The sequence below is a fragment of the Mytilus californianus genome, unplaced genomic scaffold, assembly GCF_021869535.1.
Source record: "Mytilus californianus isolate M0D057914Y unplaced genomic scaffold, xbMytCali1.0.p SCAF_6, whole genome shotgun sequence".
Taxonomy (NCBI): Eukaryota; Metazoa; Mollusca; class Bivalvia; order Mytilida; family Mytilidae; genus Mytilus; species Mytilus californianus.
This window is the reverse complement of record NW_026262712.1, coordinates 10,273,150-10,299,018: the sequence shown is the minus strand read 5'-3', so window position 1 is coordinate 10,299,018 and position 25,869 is coordinate 10,273,150. Positions and strand designations below refer to the sequence as shown.

Here is a 25,869-nt window from a genome sequence, read left to right as displayed (position 1 = left end):
ATTCGCTATCCATGATTATAGGAGCATTGCATGGAAAAATTAAGTCAGGTTGACACTTACAACATTTGTTATTGCTCTTCCAAAGATGGTACAAAATATGTTTGTTTGAGTTTAGGAACTGTTCAAGCGTCATGCCTTTGAAATCCAAACAACTGTACCAAAACATGTCAATACAACAATTCATAAGAAGACATCGTGCTAGAGTTAAATCTAATACTGCTGTGGTGACATTCTGTTTTGCATAACAACAACAAAAGTCACTGCGTCTTGTTATTTTATGAACTGATAATTGTCTGTTTTTATTAAAAAGAAGTTCCATTTGAGATGCAAATAAAATTCTTTTCTTTCTTTGTAGAGGTCCCGGTCCACACTGGCAGCATTTTGCATCATAATATAGATGATAGATGTCATGTTGGTTCTGATTCAGAAAGTCCTCAAATGTTTGATTGTTGTTTTTCAGGTGTTGTTCTAAAAAACATTGCAAAACCTCTGTCGAGTGGTCAACTGTCAGAATTGCGTTCCTTAAAACGTTTTCCGGTTCTTTTAATAAAGATACCATGTCTGAAAGCAAATATGACCAATTTGTATTATATTGTTTTAGGAAAAAAAAAATCAAATGAAATCAACTTTATTGTAATTAAAAATCCCAGTTGTATTGATAAATAAATATTTAATTTTACTAATGGTAGATAGATAGTATTATTACATTTGGTGTTGCATTCTGCTGTTTTTATTGGATATTACGATCACGTGTTTCAAATGATAGTTTAAGTATCCGAAGCCTTGTTTCTATTTTGAAGCATATTGACGCTATGTTTATATTTATATGTATATTGACGGTCAATATAAAGATTCTCGCTAAATTTAGTTTTAAGACGCCATGACGTCACATATAACAACCATAGAGGAAGCGCTGCAACAGACGAAAAGAAAATTTGCAAGTCCATAATTGATAAATATATCTTGGTATGATTGAATGTAATTAATTATGATTACTAGGAATTATGAGAAACACAAACTGATTAAAGTTAATATCCGAATACTCGGACTTGTTACTAAGTTTGAAATATTTTTCACTCTAAAAAAACTAATTCAGTTTTTACGACGATTTTCATATATGAATAGAATGAAAGGAATTGTTATCAATCTGGGATTTAAAAGCATAGATAGCTTTGTCTGCTAGTTCATGATTGGTTTAAATGTTAGTAATATTATTCACATTTGGATACAGAAAATCACCTTTTCAGAACGTTTTCTAAAATTACATTTCATACATTAATCAATTTTTTAAATATGAAGAATTTCAGATATGTACCAATCAACATCCATACTCTTATTTGAAGGACAATTTTCGTTATTAGCTTTTATATATATTTCTGCAAATGGTGATGAAATGACGTGTTCTCCGCCGGTATTGGTAAACATTTTACATACAATTTCAAATTTAATGCTTTTTTAAACAAAGCTTCATAAGAAATATTACTTAAACTGCTTTAGTTTTTGGAACAATAATTGGCTACCTTGGTCAAAGTTCTATTATTTGGCAAAATCTTTCGAAATTTCGGACAATCATTACCTTTACCTTATTTTCCGTTTTTGTCTTTTCTTCTGTGAACTGTTCGTCTCTATAAATGTAGAATTGTTGTTTTTATAGAAGGGTTTTCCCTAATATAATCTTTAACAAAATAATCTTAATAACGAAGTCAAAAAACTTTAAATGTCTGAACAAAGAACCGTTACCGGTTACCTTTTTTATTTAAAGCCGCATCTTCTATAAATTGTGTATCTCTAAAAAATATCCTTGTAATTATTATTTTTATAACTGGTTTTTCCTATACGGTCTTTTTAACAGAAATTGCTTAACCACTGAAGTCAAATAACTTTAAATGTCTGAACAAAGAACCATTACCTGTTACCTGAATTTCTTTTAACTTCGTCTTCTGTAAACTACATATCTCTAAATTTATATCCTTGTAATTGTTATTTTTATAATTGGGTTTTTTCTTATATGGTTTTTAACACGATCTTATTAACAGCGACAAGTCGATTTATTTTAAATATCTGAACAAGTTTTGTCATCTGTGTAATATATATCTCTTAAAAAATATCCTTGTAAAAGTTATTTTTATAACTGTGGTTTTCTTCATATGGTCTTTAATAATAATTTCTAAACATTAACAAGGAGAGAAAACCTTTAAATATCTGAATAAATAAATGTTTGATTATTATGTAAATTATGCTTCATTATAACCGGTTTGCAAAAATCATTTAGTTTAGAAATTGTGAATTGTTAGTGGAAAGCCATCATGAAATACAAATATACAAATACAAACTCTTTGAGATCAGTGACAAAGGGAATACTTGATATGCAATTAACAAAGGAAACAAACAACACAAACACAGGGAAAACATATCCCTTAATGACAGAAAATAAAACAAAATATATATTCCTATACAATACTACTCTGATAAATATTATTAATTCAATATTGATAAATCCATTGTCCCTTGTTTTCAGTTCTAATAGTTATTTTATAAGGGACCTTCAACCTTCCATTTCTGTTAAGGCTTCATAGAATTTTTTATCTTACTTTTCTTGGCACATTTCTACTTGTGACATATTTAAAAAGAACATTACAAAAGTAAAGAGAGATGTTTTTTTGCAACTATCTTCCTTAAGACGTGGCTGTAAGCAACTTTGTTTAATCATTTTGAAAGAAAGCAAAATTCTAACTATTCCAATTAAATTAGACGATGAATATTCTTTTACACATATATCGTGTATCATATGTTTTAACTTATCCACAATGCTTATAACCACAAAACACAAATCAAGTTTGAATTTGGTTGGTGTCATGGTTACCGTTCTAGGGTTTTACCCAATTACAAATGGAAAAATTGCAGAATTTTTCGTTCCCGTTTTCTAACCCAGTTTTGCCCCAATTAAATGTCATGAAACTTATAAACAATGCTTAGTACTACAAAAAACAGATCAAATTCGAATTTGGAATGCCTCACTTTTACCGTTCGTGTATAATGTGCCTTTAGAAAATAATATGCAAGCGTAGGCATCATTTGTGTTCCATGGACACATTATCAATTTAATTAATTTTAGTTTATAAAATAAATACATATTTCTTATCTACCTCTAATACAGTTTTGTTTTTATCATTTTGTATTCAACAAATGTTGGAACGTTGATATCCTTTCTCAAGGTGAGGAAATATTAACAATTATATAAGCTAAGTGTTCAAAATAAAATCAACTGAGATAGTTGGGTGTTTGTCATTAATTTGAAAACAAAACAAAAAAGGCATATAATTAGAATTAAACACAATTTATATGATCAAATGTGACTTGAACACTTGTGAAATTTAAACATGTTTCCGTGAAGAATAAGTTCGAAATATAATTCATTAAGACATGTATTTTTTCAAAAGCCTTTTAAATTGCAAGGTATCAGTTTCAATACAGAAATCTTCAAATAAAACGCACAGTCGAATGCGATAAATGAAATTGTTTTCCAATGTGTGTCGAAACAATAGTTTTGAGGTACAGAGTTGAAAAGAATAGTTAGTACTAAGATACTAATAGTTATTAGATATAAGAAGATGTGGTATGAGTGCCAATGAGACAACTCTCCATCCAAGTCAAAATTTATAAAAGTAAACCATTATAGGTCACAGTACCGTCTTCAACATGGAGCCTTGGCTCACACCGAACAGTAAGCTATAAAGGGCCCCCAAAATTACTAGTGTGAAACCATTCAAACGGGAAAACCAACGGTCTAATCTATATAAAAAACGAGAAACGAGAAACACTTATGAACCACATCAACAAACGACAACTACTGAACATCAGATTCCTGACTTAGGACAGGTGCAAACAAATGCAGCGGGTTTAAACGTTTTAATGGTACCAAACCTTTACCCTTTTTCTGAAACAATAGTGTAACATCACAACATAGAAAGACACACTATAAAATATCAACTGAAATAGCTTAACTCAATCAAAGGATATATTAACACCATTGAACATACTATTTATGACTATTTAATGATAGGAAATACTTTCTTTGTTGTTATTCCTTCAATCTAGAATAAACTTCTTATTCGTCTCATTTAGGAACAAGACGTTACATCATCTATATGTGTTTACAGCATTATTCCAAAAATTCATCCTTGTAATTTTTATGTTTTCACTATTATATGGTTTGCCAGATCCTTTTTAAATTCTCACAAGTTTGTTTTGTTAACGAATGATACGTGCAATCTATGTGGAAAGACCAATTGTATTTGTTCTGATATTTTTTTTTTCTTCTTCAACCAAATTTGTTACGTGCCCTGTTTTGTGGTTTCGCAAGATGTCGCTTAGATTTTTTGCATATGATATCGAACAGTTATTGCGCTTTTGAGACTGACACTGGTTAGTCGAAGACTTTTTATTGTTAAGGCCATATCCTTAAACACTGTTATCTTTGTAGTTAGATCTCCTCCGTAACCGTAAAGAAAGCGACAAATTTGTTTTACCAAATTGCTCGCTATATCCTCAGGAGTTTTGACGGAAGCGATATGGAGACTCCATATGACTCCATATAAGAGTTATTTCCCTAATGCATTTGAAATAAGCATTCGTAACTAGTTAACCATAAGTGATAGAAACCTAGGGTTTGTTGATTTGAGGTCCTTTGTCCAAGGAATAGAAAACTAGGTCAAGGTCAAAGATCAAGGTCAAATTCTAAATTTTGACTTTTCCTTGTTCCATGATATCCTCTGTCAGTTTTAAAGATATATATAAAAGAACTAGTGCAAAATGTTTGTCTTATTGTGATTAAGATAAAATACATTGGTCTGTAACAATCTATTGACATCTTATTAGAGTTATTGGACATGAAATGATTCAATTTAAGGTTAATTGATTATTACTCCAACTTGGTACATGATAAAGCTATAGGGTCTTTTGCAAACTGTTGGTTGACATTTGGCCTTGAAAAGTATCAACCGAAAGTGACCTTGTGAAAACCGGAAGTAGCTATTGTTGCACTTATTTCATTGAAAAGTACCTAGAAACAAAATATTTTTTAAACATGCATACATAAACCTATCATTTGAGACCGGAAGTGAATTTCACTAAACCGGAATAACCTAATATCTCCCTTATTACAGGCAAAAGTATATAGAGAGACAACTCTTATCTTCCTAATTTTCCATGTACAATCCTTACATTATCAAACCAAAAATTATTAAGTTACTTTCATCCTTATTTTCTCATTTAATTATTAAACACAACTGATATATTGAAACTATATTGTATCTAATAAGAATTAAGCGTCAAATATAATAAGGATTAATGGATTTGAAATTTATTCATATAATTTTTCGTACATAAATGGCAGTGCATCATAAGCCTCTAAAGGCTGGTTGGTATAATATACATGTTAATTGACTGTTTATGTTTAAAATTGTAATATAATCTTAGTATCTATCTTTAGAAACCATACATTTTTGGAATCAGTGTAAATAAAGCTATCATGTGTACCATAATTGACATTTTTTAAACCGGAAGTTGACAATTATCTCTCTTTGTTCAGGCAAAAATATATAGAAACATTTGTTTATTGAATCAGTATGAAGAAACCTATGCTTGGACGCCACAAGTAACTTTGAGTAAACCGAAAGTAGCTTCTCATCAATAGTTTATAAAATTGATGTGGAAAGACCTTCAATTGTTCTCTGAACAATTGGAATTTCATTAGGTATGCTTTTTGTTTTTGTATTCGAAGTGCGAGCAGTCAAGATTGACTATTGTATCAAAATCCAAAAAAAGACAAGGAAATTCAGGAACATCATTATAGTCATAAATTCTCAGTTTCAGTATGTTTACGTTGGAATTCATTATCTTTATAATTGTGTTAACTGCTGTATCACCAGTCTATCAACACTGAGATTGTGAGTTCGAATGCCCCATGTGCGGGTGCTCTCGATCCGGCTGCAATCTAAATAGACAACATGGGCAAGGAATGTTAGTTTTCCACCCGAAGGTCCGGGCCGGGTTCTCTCCGGGCACTCCAGTTTCCTCCACTAATAAAAGCTTGGCTGTAGAACAAAAGTGCTGAAAGTGGCGAAAACACCAATTTAGCAATCAATATATCTTTGATTCAATTGATGTAATGTGTGTTGTGTACAATTGGACATTATTTCTTGTCACCTTTGAATTATGAAATGTGTTTTTGGTTATTCATAGTAAAGTTTATATAATAAATCTATATAATTCTCTGAACACTTTATAAAAAGTAACAATTGAATCACCAAACTGCAAACCGATAGTTTTAAATTGACATAATATGTGTAAATGATGATACAATCGCATACATTATATCACTTACTAATCAATGGTGGTTCCCTTTTCACTGATCAAAGTGCATACTGAAACATATGTTAACTATGAAAAAAGGACTTTGACTGGAAAAGGGGCAAATAATCTCCATGGAATTAGGATTAATTGATTTATTTCGTGCATGTTCAGGACAAGAAACTATAAAAAGTAAGTATTTTTTTCTGACTTTACTTCTTTTATACTCTTTGCAAGGTAGACCGAGCGGGATAAGGGTAAAAAATGTGGACATTCGAATGAAATGTGTGTATGTTGAATAGGGGGCGAAATTTATATTTGCAACAGACCAATTACAGATCCCTCGATGTGTTATTGTAAGTGTTCTTTATAATCAAGGAATCAAGGATTTCTCTACACGAATCATGGATTTTACGTCTTAATTTTGACTAGACTTGTCTGTATATTGTTGCATGCCGACACAGCATAACGGACGCCAAACTTTTGGTAAGCTTTTACTGCTGGATGGAGAAAATGTCAATGACCATTTTTTTTTCTTTGTAGTCTTGCATGTGGTTCACACTATTGTTTTGTCAATGTATATACAGCCAAATATCAAATATTATCGAACTAACTGTATACTATAACACGAGCAGACTACAATGTATGACTGGAGGTTATTCAGGTCAATACGAATGGTAAGCAGTTCCATTTCCACTATTGACCCCAATCATGTTAGCCGTAACAAATAATAGTTTTGTTACATTTGGTTATGTCAAAATCAAGGACAATACATGTGCTTGGGCTTCAACAGTCGAATTACATCTGTGCACATCTGGTAATCACGAAACACAACTTATATAGAAAAGGAGAAGTTGTATGATTGCCAATAGGACAACTTTCCACCTACGTTCAAATGAAATAGATGTTAGCAATTTTAGGCAACTGTACAGCCTTCAACAATGAAAAACCCTTATACTTTATAGTCGGCGATAAAAGGTCCTGACTATCTTTGTAGTATCGTACATCAACAACTTAATCAAGTTTTTAACTATACTACTAGAAGGGCATTTAATGTTCAAAACATGAATTGTAGAACTTCCTTTTATCAAAATTCCTTCATACCCCCTGTTATTCGTGAATGGAATAGCCTTCCCCTAGATGTAAGATGTAATCCATTAAAAATCACACTTAAAATATGTCAAAGAGATAACAACCCGACCAAAAAGCAGATAACAGATAAAATGAGAGCAGCAAACACTATCTGCTAGAATGTCATAATTATAGACTCATAAGGATACAAATCATTTCCACACTACCAATATATATATACAAATATTATTATTATGTTGTGCTCTCACCAGTGATGAGGAAAACGAAAATATTTCTAAAGTTGTACAAAGTTATATTTTGGAAACAGGGAGATTTGGTTCATAAACTTTTATTTTCATGTCGATTTAGGTATTAAAACTTTATAACTTTTTGAAACATTTGCATATTTTCACAGCTACAAGAGAGACCACATTTATGAAAAAGAGTTGATCTCATTTTTCGATCAAACTGACTTCTGAGTAACGGAAAAACCACAGAAAAAACATTTTTATGCGAGTTTCTTACACATGTTCCCAATTTTGTCATTTATTTTTAAAAGGGAGACGGATTTATAAAGTAAGTTCTTCTTGTTTCCGAACAAGAACAACTTTGGTTTAACTTACACCTGGGTAAAACTAACCAATCTGCAAGGAGTATGACAATTACAGGATCGTAAAATCCCATTTCTTTTTCAAATTTTCACTCCCTTTTTCTCAAGATAAAACCTGTTGAGAACCTTATGTCTTACTGAAACCTAAAAGTTTTGACGAGACACAAGTTCAATTACAGCGAAAACGCGCATTTTAACAAACTTTGTTACTTTGTAATGAAATTTAACATTTTTGAATAGCAATACATGATATTCAATGAAGATTTAACTTCATTTCTCCAACTTAAAAAGTTCACACAATGTTCCACCTTCAAACAGTTTTCACTCGCATGTCTTTATGGTGTTGAATGAGTTGATGAATGGTAAGTTGAGCATCTTTCCCAAAAAGTAGCACATACACTTAAAATTGGAAAGGCTTTTATGGTTTCTTTATTTCTTTTTAGTCTTAATTGCTAATAACTTATCTTTAAATATATATTCCTGTAATTGTTATTTTTATAACCGGAATTCCCCCTCCATAGCCTTTTATAATTATTTGTTTTTTATAATCTACCTGATATATCCAATGACAAGTCAAAATGCTTTAAATGTTCTAAATATTTAAAATTACTGATTTTAAAAATCAAAATATCATGGGTCCTTGTGAATGCCAAATATATATCTTAGTTTTTTGTTACCTTTTCTGACATCTGATTCGGACTGCTTTTAAATTGAGTTTTTCTGTGTGTATACTGTGTGGTTGTTTTTCTACATTGGCTAGAGGTATTGGGGAGGGTTGAGATCTTACGAAACATGTTTAACCCTGCCGCAATTTTGTGCCTTTTCCAAGTCAGGATCTTCTAGCCTTTGTTTGTCTTGTATGTTTTTAATTTTAGTTTATTTATATATTTTGGAGTTAAATATGACGTACATTTTCACTTAACTATTACACATTTTTTATTTAGGGGCCAGCTGAGGCCCATCTCCGGTTGCGGAAATTTCTTGCTACATTGAACACCCATTGGTGGCTTTTGGTTGTTATCTACTTTTTGGTCGGCTTATCGTCTCTTTGACATATACACCATTTCCGTTCTCAATTATATATATATGAAACATGTGAAATAGGGAAATAGGGAAATAGGAAAATAGGTAAATATGATATCAACCGATGTCCAAATGACGTGGAATATTCAAAGAAATGAAGGTGCATTAAAGTTACTTAAAGATGCTTCGATCTATCATATATTTCACACACAAAAACCGTTAAAGAGCGTTGTAATCAGTATAATTAAGAATTTATATTTAGTCTACAGATATTGTGGGTGTCAAGCAATATAAACAATTTGCAATTCTTTTTTGTATCGGTGTGTTCTCTTTTTATTCATTGGCACTACTGTGTTCAGTTTATGACAATTTGAACATTTTCGATTTCATCTTATGGTATTCGTAATTTATATTTGACCATTCTTCACAAATAAGGAAATAACGTATAATGACCTTTGATCTGCTATTAAATGAATGATCGTATGTTTTCGGTTTGAACTTCCAATATATATATAGTCAATATGGATATAGATGAGATATATGTTTACGTATATTACAGGCAGGATAAAAAAAAAAACATTGAACATTTTTGACATTAGAAATTTCAAATTTTGACTTTTATTCGTTTTTCGAACATGACGTTACATTATCCAATACTTTCAGCTAAATACTTTGTTCTAAAAAAAAATCCTTGAAATCTTTGGGTTTTTCCTACATCATGATAGGACGAATCCATTTAATATTGTACCTGTGTTTGTTTTTGTTTACAAGTATATTTTTGCAATCTTAGCTTTTTTGGGTATATTGATTGTTGTATACGAAATGTTAGCATTGAAGAGTTGACAATTGTATTAAAACAAATACACCCTATCCTTTTCAATAGTAACTGATTGTCCCATAAAACTGTATTACGCTGTGTTGCATACATTCCACCTCTGAATGCGTTTTATTTCATAACCTTAAAAGAGGATCGAAAGATGCAAGAGGGACATTCAGACTCATAGATCGAAAATAAACTGACAAAGCCATGGCTGTAAATGTATCATTTACAAGAATTGTTTGTACATGGGCGCAGCACGACGAATGGTGTTTTGGTTAATTTAATGTCAAAAGGCAAATATAATATGCATATCAAGTCAATAACCAGTTAATGTGATCAATGATATGTTATCTATCTATTTATTTCTGTGTGCTTGTTTACATGATAACCGAACAGGTTCCTAAGTTTTGGTTACCGAAATTGTACATTTGTAATCGTTTACTTAAAATATAATATGTCTTTGTTTACATCATAATTCCAACCCTATTGTGCATGTCTTTCTAGTTTAAAGAGAACGGATAGTAGACACATTGAGGAGTTGTATCAAAGTAGATATATTTACTTTGAACTAGGTGAGACATGGGCTGTTTGGGTACGATATATGATTTAAACATACAAATTTAACAATCAGTAATCAATATACCGCAAATACTTTCATTAGACGAACATATTGTAACCAAAGTTGCTTCACGTATATAATGCAATGGTTTTCTAAGAGCCTGACAGTTTCAGTAGTCATTTATCTATTAATTGTTTATATTCAATAGTGATGATTTTATGTGTTATTTTTGATCAAAAGTCCGGATGCTTGCTCTCATCACCTTTTGTTATTTTATCATGTCTATTTATTATGACTACACATTTCTCTAATTCTTCGTCAATTGATGCCTTTCTGCATTTATTGTATGAAACAATTTAATCAACGTGTGGTTCATTTGATCTCAGTTCTTCATTAGTTAAAATCCGATTATGAAGTCGAATTTTCTTGCTTTCCTCTAAATTTCCTATTGTGACGGCATGAAAAAAGGCGACCACGCCTGATGACGTCACATAAAAAGAACACATCTTTTTGCAGATCATTCGAAAAGAAGAAATAAGTTTACCTGCATATTGTTAGAAAATCATTAGGGAAACAGATTCCACCAGCAAATATCGTGTTAAACGATATTTGTCCACTCTCGACAGTTAAATTTTAAATATTTAAAATGCTCGGCGATCCTTGCGTTTTAAATTTGAAAATTTAACTGTCTCGAGTAAATAAATATCGTATCACTCTCAAAGCCGTGGTAGAATCTATATATCTCATCATTTTGGAAACAATAGGCATTATATTTCGATAAAAAAACATAAAGATTTATACCATGGAACTCTACACTAAATATGATGAGCTGTATTCATTTATGATTAACTTTTCAAGATAGGGTCCTTAATAATTTTGCATAAGTTTCTTTCTACCTTTGATTCAACATAGTTTTTTTTTTAATTGTGAATTGATTACCATTTGACATTGTTTACGTCAGAATTATGAAATGTGTATTTGTGTATGGTTTCACAATATCGCATTTAATATGGGAACACTATATGATTATTTGAAAAATAAAGAGATGGACATCACAAAAAAATGAAAATAGTATCAAGTAAAAAATGAAAACGTCACTTTTATAGTTAAAGTGTACGAAATGCATTATGTTTTTTATTTACCTTAATAGAGAACGTTCAATGTCAGCAGTTTAAAAGCCAAGGACGTAACAGAAACAGTTTTTTTTTCTTTTTAAAGGGCTATATGACCAAATTAAATGCCCCACCGTGCACAGCTTGATATGACCGCAACGGTCGACCCCCGAACAGTTGTGGCAGGTATGGACACATAATTCAAATGTGAGGCAGCTCTGAAATTGGATTGTAATTAAATAGTTAATATATGATGGGTTTCTGACACAGAATAAATGTGGTGAAAGAAATGAAAATTTTGATATCCAACTTTTACTTATTATGTTTTATTATAAACAAATCTGAATTCACGAATTGATGCAGCATAACTAAAAGCCCCTAAAATTCAATTTTCGTCAACATTAAACACAATTTGAGTTTGGACCCTTGGAACTTTAAAGTAGACCAATTTTAAACCGGTTCCAAAATCTAAAATCTAAACACAGGAGCAGATTAAAAATATCAAAGAACACTATTAATTTTATTTTGATGAAATAAAACAAAGTTTAATGTTACCCTTTAGAATTTAATATGGCCCAATTCGAAAACTGTGACCAAAACCTACGTTGAACAGTTAGATTCAGCATATCAAAGAACACCAAGAACTTAAGACTTTTCCAACTTTCCTATTTTGGTATGGAATCTAATGCTATAAAATATAATATCGATCCATAAACGTATACTTAAGTTATTGTCGGTGAACCAGGTAAATAATTGTTTTTCCCCCCGTTTTGCTCCAATACCTAAACATCTACAATAATAACCCACAAAATCAACTCTAACCTTCCCAACCTTCCTATTGTGGTATGGAACCTTGTGCTTAAATTTACTAGAGATCCAAATACTTATTGAACCTTTTAACATATTTTTGTCTGTTTGTTAGTTTTCTTCATACATCTTTGCCAATATAATGGTATGTTATGCCAATGTCATACAAGTTAGAAGTTAAGCTAGCTATTTTACCAGGTTTGAAAAGTAGAATAACACAAATACCGAACTCCGAAGAAAATTCCTCTCGATCTGACGTGGTTGTGTAAGTATATACTGGCTTCACTAACGCTTCTCTTTAGCAAGCCTTTTATTGTCGGTCATATAAAGTTCGGATCAATATTTCATATGCAGTCACTGGTTTCAATTTGAGGTTTAATCAATTATCATAAAACAGCATACCAAATATAACATGTGTATAACTGACTGAACACGGATGTTGTATTCACTCTGATCTATGTACGAATTTTATAGTATAAGTTGACAACGAATACAAATACTTTATAAATCAAATTAGCAGACCATAAGAATTGCTAAAGAAATAATCAATGCCGATCAAAATAACTGATAAAAAACTTCAGGCTTATGAAAATACAAATAAAACCCCGCTGGTCATGTTATAAGCAGGGACGTCTGCATCGTAACAATAATCTACCAAGAAAGTTGTAAGCCAAAGTACAAATATTGAAGTTATAAAGTTCAACAATAGGGAGGAGAACTTCAGAACCCTAAACTAGCGAATTCAATTTGCAAAGACTTTTTTTAATCTAAGGAAGTATTTCTTACAGTTTTCGTAAATACCCTGACTAATTAAAGCAATTCACGATCCCCAAGGATACACAGTTCCGAAAATAGTTGCAACTTTATAAACTCACTCATTTAACGAGTTCACTGTAACAAATTGAAATAATTGGTGGGCCTGTCGTGAACCAGAGTCGGAATTATTTCCATTCCAGAAGAAAACATGAATTTAAAGACCGTGTTTTCCGCATATTTACGAGGGAGAAGTGGATGTCTGTTCAAGTGATGAAAAGAGGTACATGGTACGATTTCAGTAATGTACTTCCGGTAAAATGATGTTTTTGACTTGGTTGGCATTATTTTCTGTCGTAGTATTAATGTTCTGAGCTCAGCTCAATGTTATGTATGAAGTATGAAAGTAAGATTTTAAAGCATGAAATTTCAGGTAATCAGAAGAGTCATTTTATATTATCTTTATAAAAAACATCAACATAAGGTATTAATATAGTGTATTTTATTTCCTTTTGAATAATTATTTCTATACAAATATGCTTTACCAGAAAACACCTGGATGCAACATAATACTTGCTGTTCTAGATACTTTTTTACAGATTTATTCTGCCTACCGCAATATCAATACTACATGTGGCATTTTTCGATATTACATGTAAAGAAACTCACATAGCCTAACGGACCTTACATGGCCATATAACCCTGTTCTTTTAAATTCTTATTTTAGGGATCTTCTTGGGGTTTTAATTACAGCATGATCAATACAAATGGATCGTTGTTTTCTAAAATTGGGTCTCAAGTGCCGATTCAAAACCATGAGTGCTCCAATTGGAACAAAGTTTAATAATAAACCCTTTGAGAGAAAAACATACCCAAATTCCTTTTCAGAAATCGTCAAACACTTAAAAACAAGATCGTGCACAATTTAAAATACAACTGTTGTTAAGTCCACTAATTCCTTTTCTAGCATACAGGTTCGTGCTGGTCCAAAGGTAAACAGATATAGGGATTTAAACTTCAAATATTATTTAAATGTTTTTTATTTCAAATACTGATAAAATTTAAATGTATCCCGACTCAATCATTACAATATTCGTCAAACCAGTACTATCTACTTTTAGCTGTGTCCACAGGTGTAAAAACATGTAAACAAACTTACCATTGTAAATGAATTTTGTCGTTACAGTAATAAGGGGCAAGGTGAAAGTGGTGGTACCCCTGTTAAAATTCAGTAGCATTCGATTTTGTCACATAACGGTGTACTTTTATAAAAAAAAGAAAAGCACTGCTTTGTATACTTTACAATGACCAGTTTTATAAAAACTACAGTACATTCGTTTGTTTTTTTCCGCCTCTATATTGAATTATTTTTCACTTGCATATATATACCGAGCCGAACAGGTTGACGTACTGGCTAATTGATCAACTGTTATTAAAACGAAGAAGATAAAAAGTGCTTACCTTTCTTTTAGCCTTGTCCTTTGTGAATATTTAATTTCAATCAGGATTTCAAGGGGATCTTTCCTCTAACATATATATGCCAACCGACACATTTGAAGATTTAAATAAAACCTTGTTATTTTTTTTTTCTGTCTGTTCTCTGTGAACTATTTATTTCTAAAAATATATCATGGTAATGGTGAATTTCTATAACTGGGTTTTTTCCATAATGGTTCAATGTTTATAGACTGGGTTTTGAAAAATCTACATGATGTGTCTACAATGAAAATCAAAATGTTTTTAAATGTCTCATCAAATGATAAAAAATACAGGCATAAAAAGGCAAATAGTATGGCCATTGTTAATTACCGACCATGCCAAGGCTTAACAGCCAGTCAAGGTCGTAAAATACTACTCAGATAGATTGATTATTGTCATTGGACATACTAATACTAAACGTTTACATAACCTTTAAATCTTTAGAAAGTATGAGGGTAATAATCGCGACGAAATGCTACTTCGATTATTTAGATATGTATATATATACGTGCTTAATGATAAGACAAAATCGAACGCTTCGCTATAAATAGGAATAATTAATATTCAGTCTAAAGAAAATTTTTCAAGAATTTCTGTCTATTCGTTTACAATGTGTGGCAAAACAGACGGAAATGTCGGTATTTAAGATTTTTAGGTGTCTCCTTTAATTGGCTGGCATTCCTGTATCTAATTAATTTCATAAAGTTTTAAATTTTATTACGTTCATTATTAAGATTTTGACCATACCTTATAAAATAAGAGAGTTAGGAATTAAAATAATGCCGAAATAACGATGACTTGCTTCAACAGATGGCTAATATATTTTCCATTTGAACTTCGAGTATATAGGTTTTTTGTTTGCGATGACTTCTAAAACTATGCTTTGTTTTCATACAAATATGCCACTTGATTACTTAATACATGGAGAGTTATTGGTAGTCGATTTAGAATTAACAAAAATATCGAACTTCGAGGTAAATTCTAAAGGGGGAAACAATAAAACCAGATAAATTAAACATTAGGAAGCTATAAAATCAAGGGTTCCAAATCGTGAAGTTGAAATTATCCCTTCGTAAATTTACCGCACACCATTACGTGTTGGTTGACTGTTATGAAATATCTGTTTCACAGATGACGACAAATATTTACCATTTAATGAGAGAGAAAAAATTCGGGTTACAAACTTAAACCGAGGGAATCACATCAACTATAAGTATGGTTTCCTCTATATAAAAGCCTATGCAGAAACATTGAGCTGCAACAGTAAAAAACGACAACATACATAGAAACGGACTATTTGATACACGGCCATATTCCTGACTTGGTACACTTCGTATAACAGCATTTTTGTTTACGTTGAACATACTACAGATTGTCCATTCTTATCCTTTTGCAAGCCCCATCCAACCAGAAAATCAACATTTGATATTGGTTCAAACTGCAGTGTTTTTTTAAGTTGTACATGTTATCAAGATGAAATGATTGAACATTAGCATGATAAGGGACAAAATTATGAGTGCTGTATAGGTTTGTCAATGGACAATTATAATGTCTGATTGTTTGTAAATCTTATTTTTTTCTGTTGTATTCGTGTGTTATGGTAAAGTTAATGTATCACCCAGTTCATTTATTAGATTTTAGTTTGGGTCAACTAAATTTATACGATATATTTGGTTTACAGTTTGATTTAGAAGAAACACCGACATAACTAGATAATACAATTAATTATCTAATTACTACCACAATTTTATATTAATAAGTTTTATAATTTTCATTGTTAATAATACATGTTATATCAGTATTACAAACCTAATCTTGAATTCTATCCTAATTCTATCCTATTTTTTGTAAATTTTTAGAAATTCAAATGTGATGTCACTTTGCGTGTCGATCTCTTCGGCTAACTCGGCTGTGACTTTTTATGTCCTGGTTTATGTTGTTTTTATGTATTCGTTTTTATTCTTTAGTTAGTCACCACTTCGGTGTTTTCATGTATTTCTATTGTATAGTCATTTTTATATTTTCATAAATTCACTATTTGCAAAAGTATGAATTATTCTAAATACTAAAGATGTTCTTGTCCAAGGCAGAAAACCTTAGCCGTATTAGGCACAACTTTTTGGAACTTTTAGTCCTCGATGTTCTTCAACTTTGTACTTGTTTTGGCTTTCGAACTTTTTTGATCTGAGCGGAACTGGTAAGTCTTGTTTAGACGAAACTCGCGTCTGGCGTATTAAATTATAAACCTGGTACCTTTTGATAGCTATTATGTGTTTGTTTCTTTGTCCTATATGTTCTCTGATTTATTTGTATTGTAGTCCTGTCATGTAATGTTGTCATTTTAATGTTATATTTAACATTGCCATAAAAGCGGGAGGTTTGGCTAGCCACAAAACCAGGTTCAACACACCATGTGTTCTTGAAATGTCCTGTACCAAGTCAGGAAAATGGCCATTCGCAGCTACATTAAGGACGCAATTTTGTAAAAATGACGAAAAAAGGAGGGTAGAAAGTGAATTGTCAGCTCTGGCTTTGCTGTAAATATTCCATGGTCGTACATGGGCAATAATGAAAGGTCGTCCCATTTCTCATCATTTAACACAAAAATATGACCCTGTGACCCTAGTTCTGTCACGTTACATGCCGTTTTCATGTGTTAAAACTGTAATTTGTATTTGGCTCGAGCACAACCTTTTACGCTTCACCATTCTCTGTCAAATTTTAACAGTAATTTTACCAACTACCAAGGTTACTTAAAAGTGCTGGGGGTTAGATTTTTTTTTAGATTGTTTATTTGGAATGAATTTTATTTCTCTGATGGTCAAATTCCGTGATTTTGTCAACTTTGCTTATCTCGCACGACTCTCAGAGATAAAAATGGAGAAACCCCCAGCAAGTTCATGCTCGTATTTCAATGCAGAAATTAATTTTCTTCAGTTGATTGCTTTTGTTATAGATTAAAAAATATTGAAAATTAAACGAAAATCCTATTGTCAGCGATGTTTTTAATTGCAACAAAGATCGCGATTTAGAATCGGTACCGGGGAAAGCGCGAATAAATTCCGCTCGTAAACGTTTTACTAAAACAAAGTTACATATTTAAACTTAATAGAAATTTAATATTTTATAAAGTATACGCATTTCTAAAAATTATCTAAACTAGTATATTTTTAATGCGGTGACCCTGCAAATAGGGTGGACTTCCGAAGAAGAAGATGAAGAAGAAGAAGATACAATAATTCTTTTTTTAACATAAAAACAGGTGTTTTAACATTTAAAAGATTTTTTCAACTCTGTTTGAGTGAATATCAGTACTTCAGATATATACGATGTGTCCTTTTGTATTTGAGGGTACCTTTACTACAATAAAGAGTGTTAGGGTTGTGAAAAGTCCAGTAGAGCTACCTTTTTTGTAGTTGGACCAAGTTATAGTATTTAAATCGATTCATTTCAATTATCTTATTTGTGCAGGACACTTAAATAAAGGAAAGTAAAACTATAAAATATTTTAATTATTACAGAATTTTGAAGGTTTCAATCTATATGCCATGATGTTAAATACAATTGTGATCAAGTGTGTCCATATGTGACTTTTCATTGCAAAGGGACTTATAATCTTGAAACTTAACTCAAAAATTATGTTTACTAGTGTTAAGTTATAGGTCCTATAAATGGCTAACTGAGTTTCAAGTCTGAAAATGATGGAGAACATGTAATTAATCACTAAATTGAACCTAGAAAATAAACTGGCATGGGATATATATATGTATACCAGTTTTTATGCCTGTGATAATGCATCTACAAACAATGAAAATTAAAAAAAGTATCACAATGTTTTTCAATGCGTAAAATGCAGCAGTGCCAGTTTAGCAATAACAAAATTTCCAAAATTTCAGCAGTGATTTTCCTTCACAAAATATTTTCAATCCCATTTTTACCAGTAATCGGTGATATGCAAGAATATTAAATGAATGCATTAATTTCTGCATTTACAGTAATTCTATTTGTCAAATTGTTACAGCAAACAATCAATATCTTAATTTTACAGAATAAGTTTAGCGCACATTAAATTTGTATGTTTGCATAAAATTAATCTCGTCTGAAGGTCTGATCGCATTCCAAGAATTCAACAATTTATTTATAAAATAATATTGAACTACAAATTTATGCCAAAGCATGAATTAAACCCTCTTCTAAATCATTGTTTATATTTAATATCAAATAATCTTGATGCTTGATACTGCTGTATACTCAGCTTAGTATCATTTTGTGTAAAACCTAGTGAATATGATAATGCACTACTGTATACTTTGAAAAGTATTTCAGGAAGTCTTTATCATGTTTATGTACATGATGTTTTTCATTTTATTTTTTTAATTGAAACATAAATGTTTGGTATAGGTGATCAATGTTATATTTTTTCTTAGTTTTTAAATAAAAGATTACTTGTTCTTTTGCAAAAAATGTTGCATTTTTTCAATGAAGTTAAGCAAACATGGTCCTATAAGATATGAGCTAACAAGTATCTCAATAATAATAGAACTTTATAATTTACATGTAAAAAAATATTAAACAAATGAATAATTCCACGTCTGTTACCCTTACACTTAAAACGCATACAGCGCGAGTGACCTAGGAAACATTGTGTTTTGTCCTATTTGATTAAAGAACGGTCCATAATTTATAATGGTCAGCAATGGGTACATATTATATTCATTCCCCTAACATAACTTTTTCAGTTTAATTTTAGTCTTGAACATTAACGATCGGTTGAACATGTACAATGTGACCTGCTTTCTACCATTTGAAAAATAAAAATGCAATATACTATTGGCTATCGTAAAAGAAAAACTGACCTGCTATTTCTTATTTTATTCTGCATATTATTTTTTGAGCATTTTCCACTATTCAAACAGCATTTAATTAATAACATGAAGTCAACAATGAACATTAACAGATATCTTAGAATATAAACATTTCAAAATTATTGTCTAGCTGATTCTATTTCTGTCCTTTACAGTTTATTTTAATGCATTCAGAGACTAAGGATACATAAGGAACACTCATATTTTAGTAATATCATGTGACTTTGTATTCAATCCCTGTTCATCTTGTATCATTGACATCAAAGTATCCTGAAAAAAATTATTTCCCTCACACAACTTCTTTAATTTTAGATCCCATTCTATCTACACTGGTCTGTTATTAAGGAATAATTTTCTAAGTATTATCAGTTTAATTGTCTTATTTCACTATAATTTAAGGCTCAACAGTACCAGTTATTTTTGTTGTTGGGTTTTTGTATGAGTTAAATATGAGGAGATGTGGTATGATAGGCTATTTCTTGATTCATGTCTTTTACTGGAAAAGATCATCAATTACACATACTCTTATGACGTCATTTACCAGAAAGAAGGCGAGCATGTACCCCTCCCGGGTACCCCTGCACTATTAAAGTCTGAAGCAATTTCAGGATCATCATTCTGCAGGGTAGTATAGAAATAATGTATGTTCCGTAAGTACGTATCTCAATTCCCTTACGACTTGAGGGAGTAGACTATTTTATTAGATTTTAATTTCCCAAATATTTTGTGCAGTATAGCATAAATTTTTTTTCACCCGTTTGCTCAACATATGTTTGAAGTGACGATGCCTATATTTTTGTCAGGTGGTGATTGAAGTCAGATACAACTAACTACTGCATCTCGAGACTGGCATATTGCCAGTGAGAGAACTAACCCCAGGCTTATAATGAAGTGGTAATAAGCAATTACCGTATAGCGGGTTATTTTCGCGGGTGTAAAATTTTGCGATTTAGGGGCAACAAAGTATACGAAAAATTTTGTCAGTTTTTATTTTGGCGGATTCTTTAATCCACATTAAATATTTTGGCGGATACTAAAATGGTTGCAGTTAAAAAGTTGTAAAAATTGACAAACAAGTGTCTATTGTTATGGTTAAAGAATTGTTTTACCTGCATGAAGTCTTATTTATTGATTATATTTTGATACAGTTATTAAATAGAATACGGATACTTAGATATTTGTCACAGATATCCAAACTTCTTGTAAATGTTACGGTTGGTTAGTTACGAAATTGACCGGACCTTTGATGTACTAATTAGATTATAAAATTATCATGAGTGACTTGCAATTCTTATATAATTTGACACTAATTAACAAGGATAAAATACCTGACAAAGTACCTTACACTCTTACATTATTAATTATTTTGTTATGTAACCAATTAACTAATTAACACCTGACAGCCAGTGAACAATGGCCTTTTGCATTTATGTTGTTTAAATTAACATAAACCATTATTGATTCGACAAACTGGAAAAAATTGATACTTTACAAAACGCTTTAGTTATTAGAAAGTACCGAACGTATGCATAAATTTTCGCAGAATTCAATTTTCGTGATTTCCCCTTACCCGCCAAAATAAGCGAAAATAAACTCCCCACGAAAATAACCCACTATACGGTAGAGGACTGCATACATTCTTAAATAAGTGTAGATAATATAAGTAAAACAGTCAATTACAGATAGTAATACTTACAAGTATATGGTCAGTATGGACTTCATATACATCAGCAACCTCCTGGAGCTCATCATTTCAGTTTCATTTTTTTCTTTTCATGAAATGTCATATACTTTCTGCCATGTTCTTAATGACGAGATATAACCTACTCAGCAACTGTGAAGTGCTACAATTTTAATGAACATAGAACATAAACAGTTACCAACCAGGTAATGCCGTTTCTGCTTCCTGATTTTCTACGAAGCTATATAAAAATATAAATATCATATTCATGTTGAATTAAAATGCAAGTTTACATCAATCAAGGCCATTATGTTCCAAAATAAATAACATAATGAATATATATATATATATACTAAACAAAATGAACAAACTTTAATATCTTGCTTAAATAATTAGGACCTTTTAATATGTTGGTAGTCATCCAGATCCGTCTTAAAATATATCATGTACAAATTGTACATGCATACACATGTTACATACATATATGTATAAAACTCAAAGCTGATGTGTCCACATCATGCACGTAGTTATGTTAATTAAGCTTACATATGAATTTTAACATATGTATTTCTCACGTGCCTTCCTTTCTGGTATGCATCTTCTTGTCAGTGGACGTAGTTAAAATGTACACAGTTATATATATATATATATATATTTAAAGGACTGGAGCTCTTATTTAAATAGTGACATCAAGACATGAAAATCAGATATGTCCATCTACATGTAACTTAGATGACAGGGAAATGTTAAAGTATACATGCCTTCTTTTCTGGTAAAAGAAATGTAGTATGTTTGTGCAAATGTATCCAATATGAAATGACTCAAATTCAAATAGTCACAAGTATGAAAAGCAAATATGTCCATAGGGTATAAATGTTATTTAGTTGACTACAGAGCGTTTTACGAATCTATCAGCATGTATCTCAAATATCATTATTATTATTTGAACTATGGTACCTGTGTAACATATTAACAAAGCTGACTACAGTGTGTTTACAAATTTGTTGTAGGAAAGTGTAATGTCATTTAGCAAAAATGACATGTATCGCAAATATTATTCTTATTACTTAGACTACGGTACAGGTGAAACATGTCGACTAAGCTGACCATGTAGTGTTTACAAATCTGTTGTAGTAAAAAGTCCAAGTAAACAATTACATGCAACTCAAATATCATTATTATTCACGGCTACGGTACATGTTTAACATGTTTACAAATCTATAAAGGAAAGCGTCTAAGTTAAAAAAAAAATTGATGTATCTCAAATATTATTATTACTTGGACTATGGTACAGGGTGTTAACTAAGCTGACCACGTAGTGTTTATAAATCTGTTGAAGAAAAGTATCAAAGTTAAAAATAAATGTATCTGAAATATATCATTAATATTTAGGGCAACGTACAGGTTTAACATGTGAACTAAACTGATCATGGAGTTTTTTTATAAATCTGTCGTAGGAAAGTGCCATAGTAAAAATACATGTATCTCGAATATTGTGATTATAATAATTGGACTATGGACAGGTGATTATGTTATCTGATTTTGTGAGAAGCTTTTGCATAACTATCATAATATGAATGGCATAATGGGCTTGGCCACACATGCAGCATGTTGGTCTGCATATCTGCACCAAATCTGATATGAATATATCTCTTTCTCTGCTTGAAGGGGGATAATTTCCTTATCTTGCAATATATGTGTCCTCCCCCTTTTTGTGCATTTCTTCATTTTTAAAGGAAATGCGACACAACTACAACATTAAATCGACTCAAATGTGAAAATAATAGCATATTATATATGTTATATATATTATATGTGCAAATAACCTTTTCTTAACCGAAAGAATGCATAAATGAGCATAATAGATACCCGACACTGGCGGAGCACAATATCAACAGGTGGATGCCTGAGTTTGGCAATAAACTCCATTTAAACGTACCGTATGCATTTCTTGTGATGTTGTGATGTTAATTTTACTAAATATCTAGCTAGATTAACAAAATTTCACATTTCTGTCCATATTTCTACATTTTTCGTCACCTTACAGGTGCTCGAGAAAAATGTTGATGCAAGCTCCTGAATGAAGCAGTATTTTTTTATTGGCTTCAAATTTGTGGAAGGAGGGGCTTAATACTCGACAGAAAATCGGCTAAATCATATAATTTATCCATTACATTTTACAATTTTTCGATAATTACACTGATTAGGACCATTCCGCATCCTAAAGCAACGATTGCTGCAACGTTGTTTCATCAAAAGATGGTGAACTGGACATTTTTCTTCTCGATCATGGCGTCGCGGTTACAACGACGCATGAATATTTAATGAGATTGAACGGAGTTATCTGCCCTTGTCGATAGTAGTGTAAAAACGGCCTTAACGTAGCTGCGTTGTTATCTTATAATTCGTTTCTCTGTGTGTGTTACATTGTCGTTTGGTTTTTTGTTGCACTTTAGTGTTCCTGTTTTTGTTTTGTAGTCCTGTTATGTCATTTTGGTGCTATATTTGACATTGCAGTTTAAGCGGGTGGTTTGGCTAGCCACAAAACCAGGTTCAACCCATCATTTTTCTTAAAATGTCCTGTACCAAGTCAGGAAAATGGCCATTGTTATATTATAGTTCGTTTCTGTGTGTGTTTAATTTTAGTGTTGTGTTATTGTTGTGTCGTAGTTCTCCTCTTATATTTGATGTGTTTCCCTAAGTTTTAGTTTGTAACCCGACATTGTTTTTTATCTCAATCGATTTGTGAATATCGAACGGGGTATACTACTGTTGCCTTTATTATATGCATTTATCAGGACGATAAACTGTAAATGTTAAATAGCAAAAAAATATCTTTGCAACCGGTCAACCTCAAAGGAGTTGTTGCAAGAGTTCTTTAATGTGTCAAGACCATGGTACTCCTCCCCACTTGACGTGGTTTTGTAGCTATACTGGCCATTTGAACTCTCCACTATGGCAAGCCTATTACTATTGATTAGCTTTAGTTCTGGTCATTTCCAAGACGCAGTCACTGGCTTTGAATTGAGATGCATTTAATTATCATAATACCACATACCAAATATATACAACTGACTGACGACAGATGGATGTATTAACTCTGATCGAAGTACAGATCTTGTAATATGAGTTGACGATAAATATAGATACTTTATAAATCAAATTATCAGACTATAAAGTCTTGTAAAAAGTAAAAGAAAATTAAAAAAAATTCCGAACTCCGAGGAAAATTCAAAACAAAAAATCTGTATTCAGATAACACAACCAATAGCTCAAACATATTAAACGAAAAATAACAACGGTCATATTCCTGAGTTGGTAGTTTTTGGTATAGGCATTTTCTTATGCAAAAAATGGTTGATTTCACCTGGTTTTATAGATAGCTAAACTTCTTACTTGTATGACAGTCTCATAAAATTCCATTAGAACTAGCAAAGGACTATGACTGGAAGAGGCTCAGTTCCTTATTAAGTGTATGATAGTTCCAATGACAAGTTATAGTTTCGTTACAAGTCTTGTTTGGTGATGTCACAATCATCAACAAGAATGTGTCTATAGTATACAGATGCCCCACTCGAACTATCATTTTCCATGATGTTCAGTTGACAGTGAAATTGAAAACTTCCTTGACCAAAAACCTGATGCACGGTGGGTAAGGTTGTCCTACAAGAGAACGTTCTGTGTTGGTGATTCGGTCCTGACTGGTGCTGGTGAGTCCTGATTCTGTGCTGGTGGATTTGTTTACATTGTATCAGAACGGCAATAAAACAACCGTTCTGTTGGTTAATTTTTTTCTCTGATACGTCCTAAATACCATGCGAGGAATATTACAACAATTTTTTATTGTATAAATCGTGCAAATTCGCCAAATGAAATGGTCCTGACGACGTGCTGGTGATAAGGTAAAACGGTCCTGGTTCTGTGCACCTATGTCCTGGTTCTGTGCCTGTATATCTTAGTTAAAAGTGCCAAGTATTCAAGATCATTGAAGCAGAAAATTTGTGTAATTGATAGAAAATATACCTAGCATATATTTGTCCATTTGCCTCCTTTTGAGATAAGACAATATGCATATGACTTGCGGGATTACGTTCCTTTTGCATGACCATCAAAAACGTTGTAAAATATCTCATACCTATATAAAAAAGATTAGGTGGTATGTTTGCCAATAGAAATTTTTTTTATCAGAAACAAATTAGTTGGTGTAAACAACTAGACGTCACCGTACGACCTTCAACATTGACCCGAAAAAACAAAATGTTGAAGGTTTTGCATTAAAATGCAGAGCATACATATAGAATAAAGGACTTTTTTCCTAATAGAATTGAGAATTGAAATGGGGAATGTATCAATGAGACAACAACTCAATCAAAGAGCAGAAAACAGCCGACGGCCACCAACATAGCGAGAAAATCCCGCACCCGGAGGTGGGATTCAGCTGGCCCCTAAACAAAATGCATACTAGATCAATGGACGTCATACTAAATTCCATAACATATATAAACTAAAATTAAAAAAACATACAAGACTAACAAAGGCAAAAGGCTCCTAACTTTGGACAGGCGCAAAAATGCGTTGGGTTGAAACATGTTTTGTGAAATCTCCGCTATACCTCTAGCCAATGTATAATAAACAAACACACAGCAATACGCACAGTAAAACTCAGCTTAAAAGAAGACCGAGTCCCTGTCAGAATAGGTAACCAAAGAAAATAAGCAAAATGAAAATGAGACATAAA

At 31.6% G+C, this 25,869-nt stretch overlaps 1 protein-coding gene across 1 annotated transcript in view; it reads left to right on the top strand.

Moving 5' to 3' along the window:
* Positions 1–25,869, top strand: part of LOC127705292 (di-N-acetylchitobiase-like) — a 393,977-nt gene that overhangs the window by 236,564 nt on the left and 131,544 nt on the right. The window lies entirely within an intron of this gene.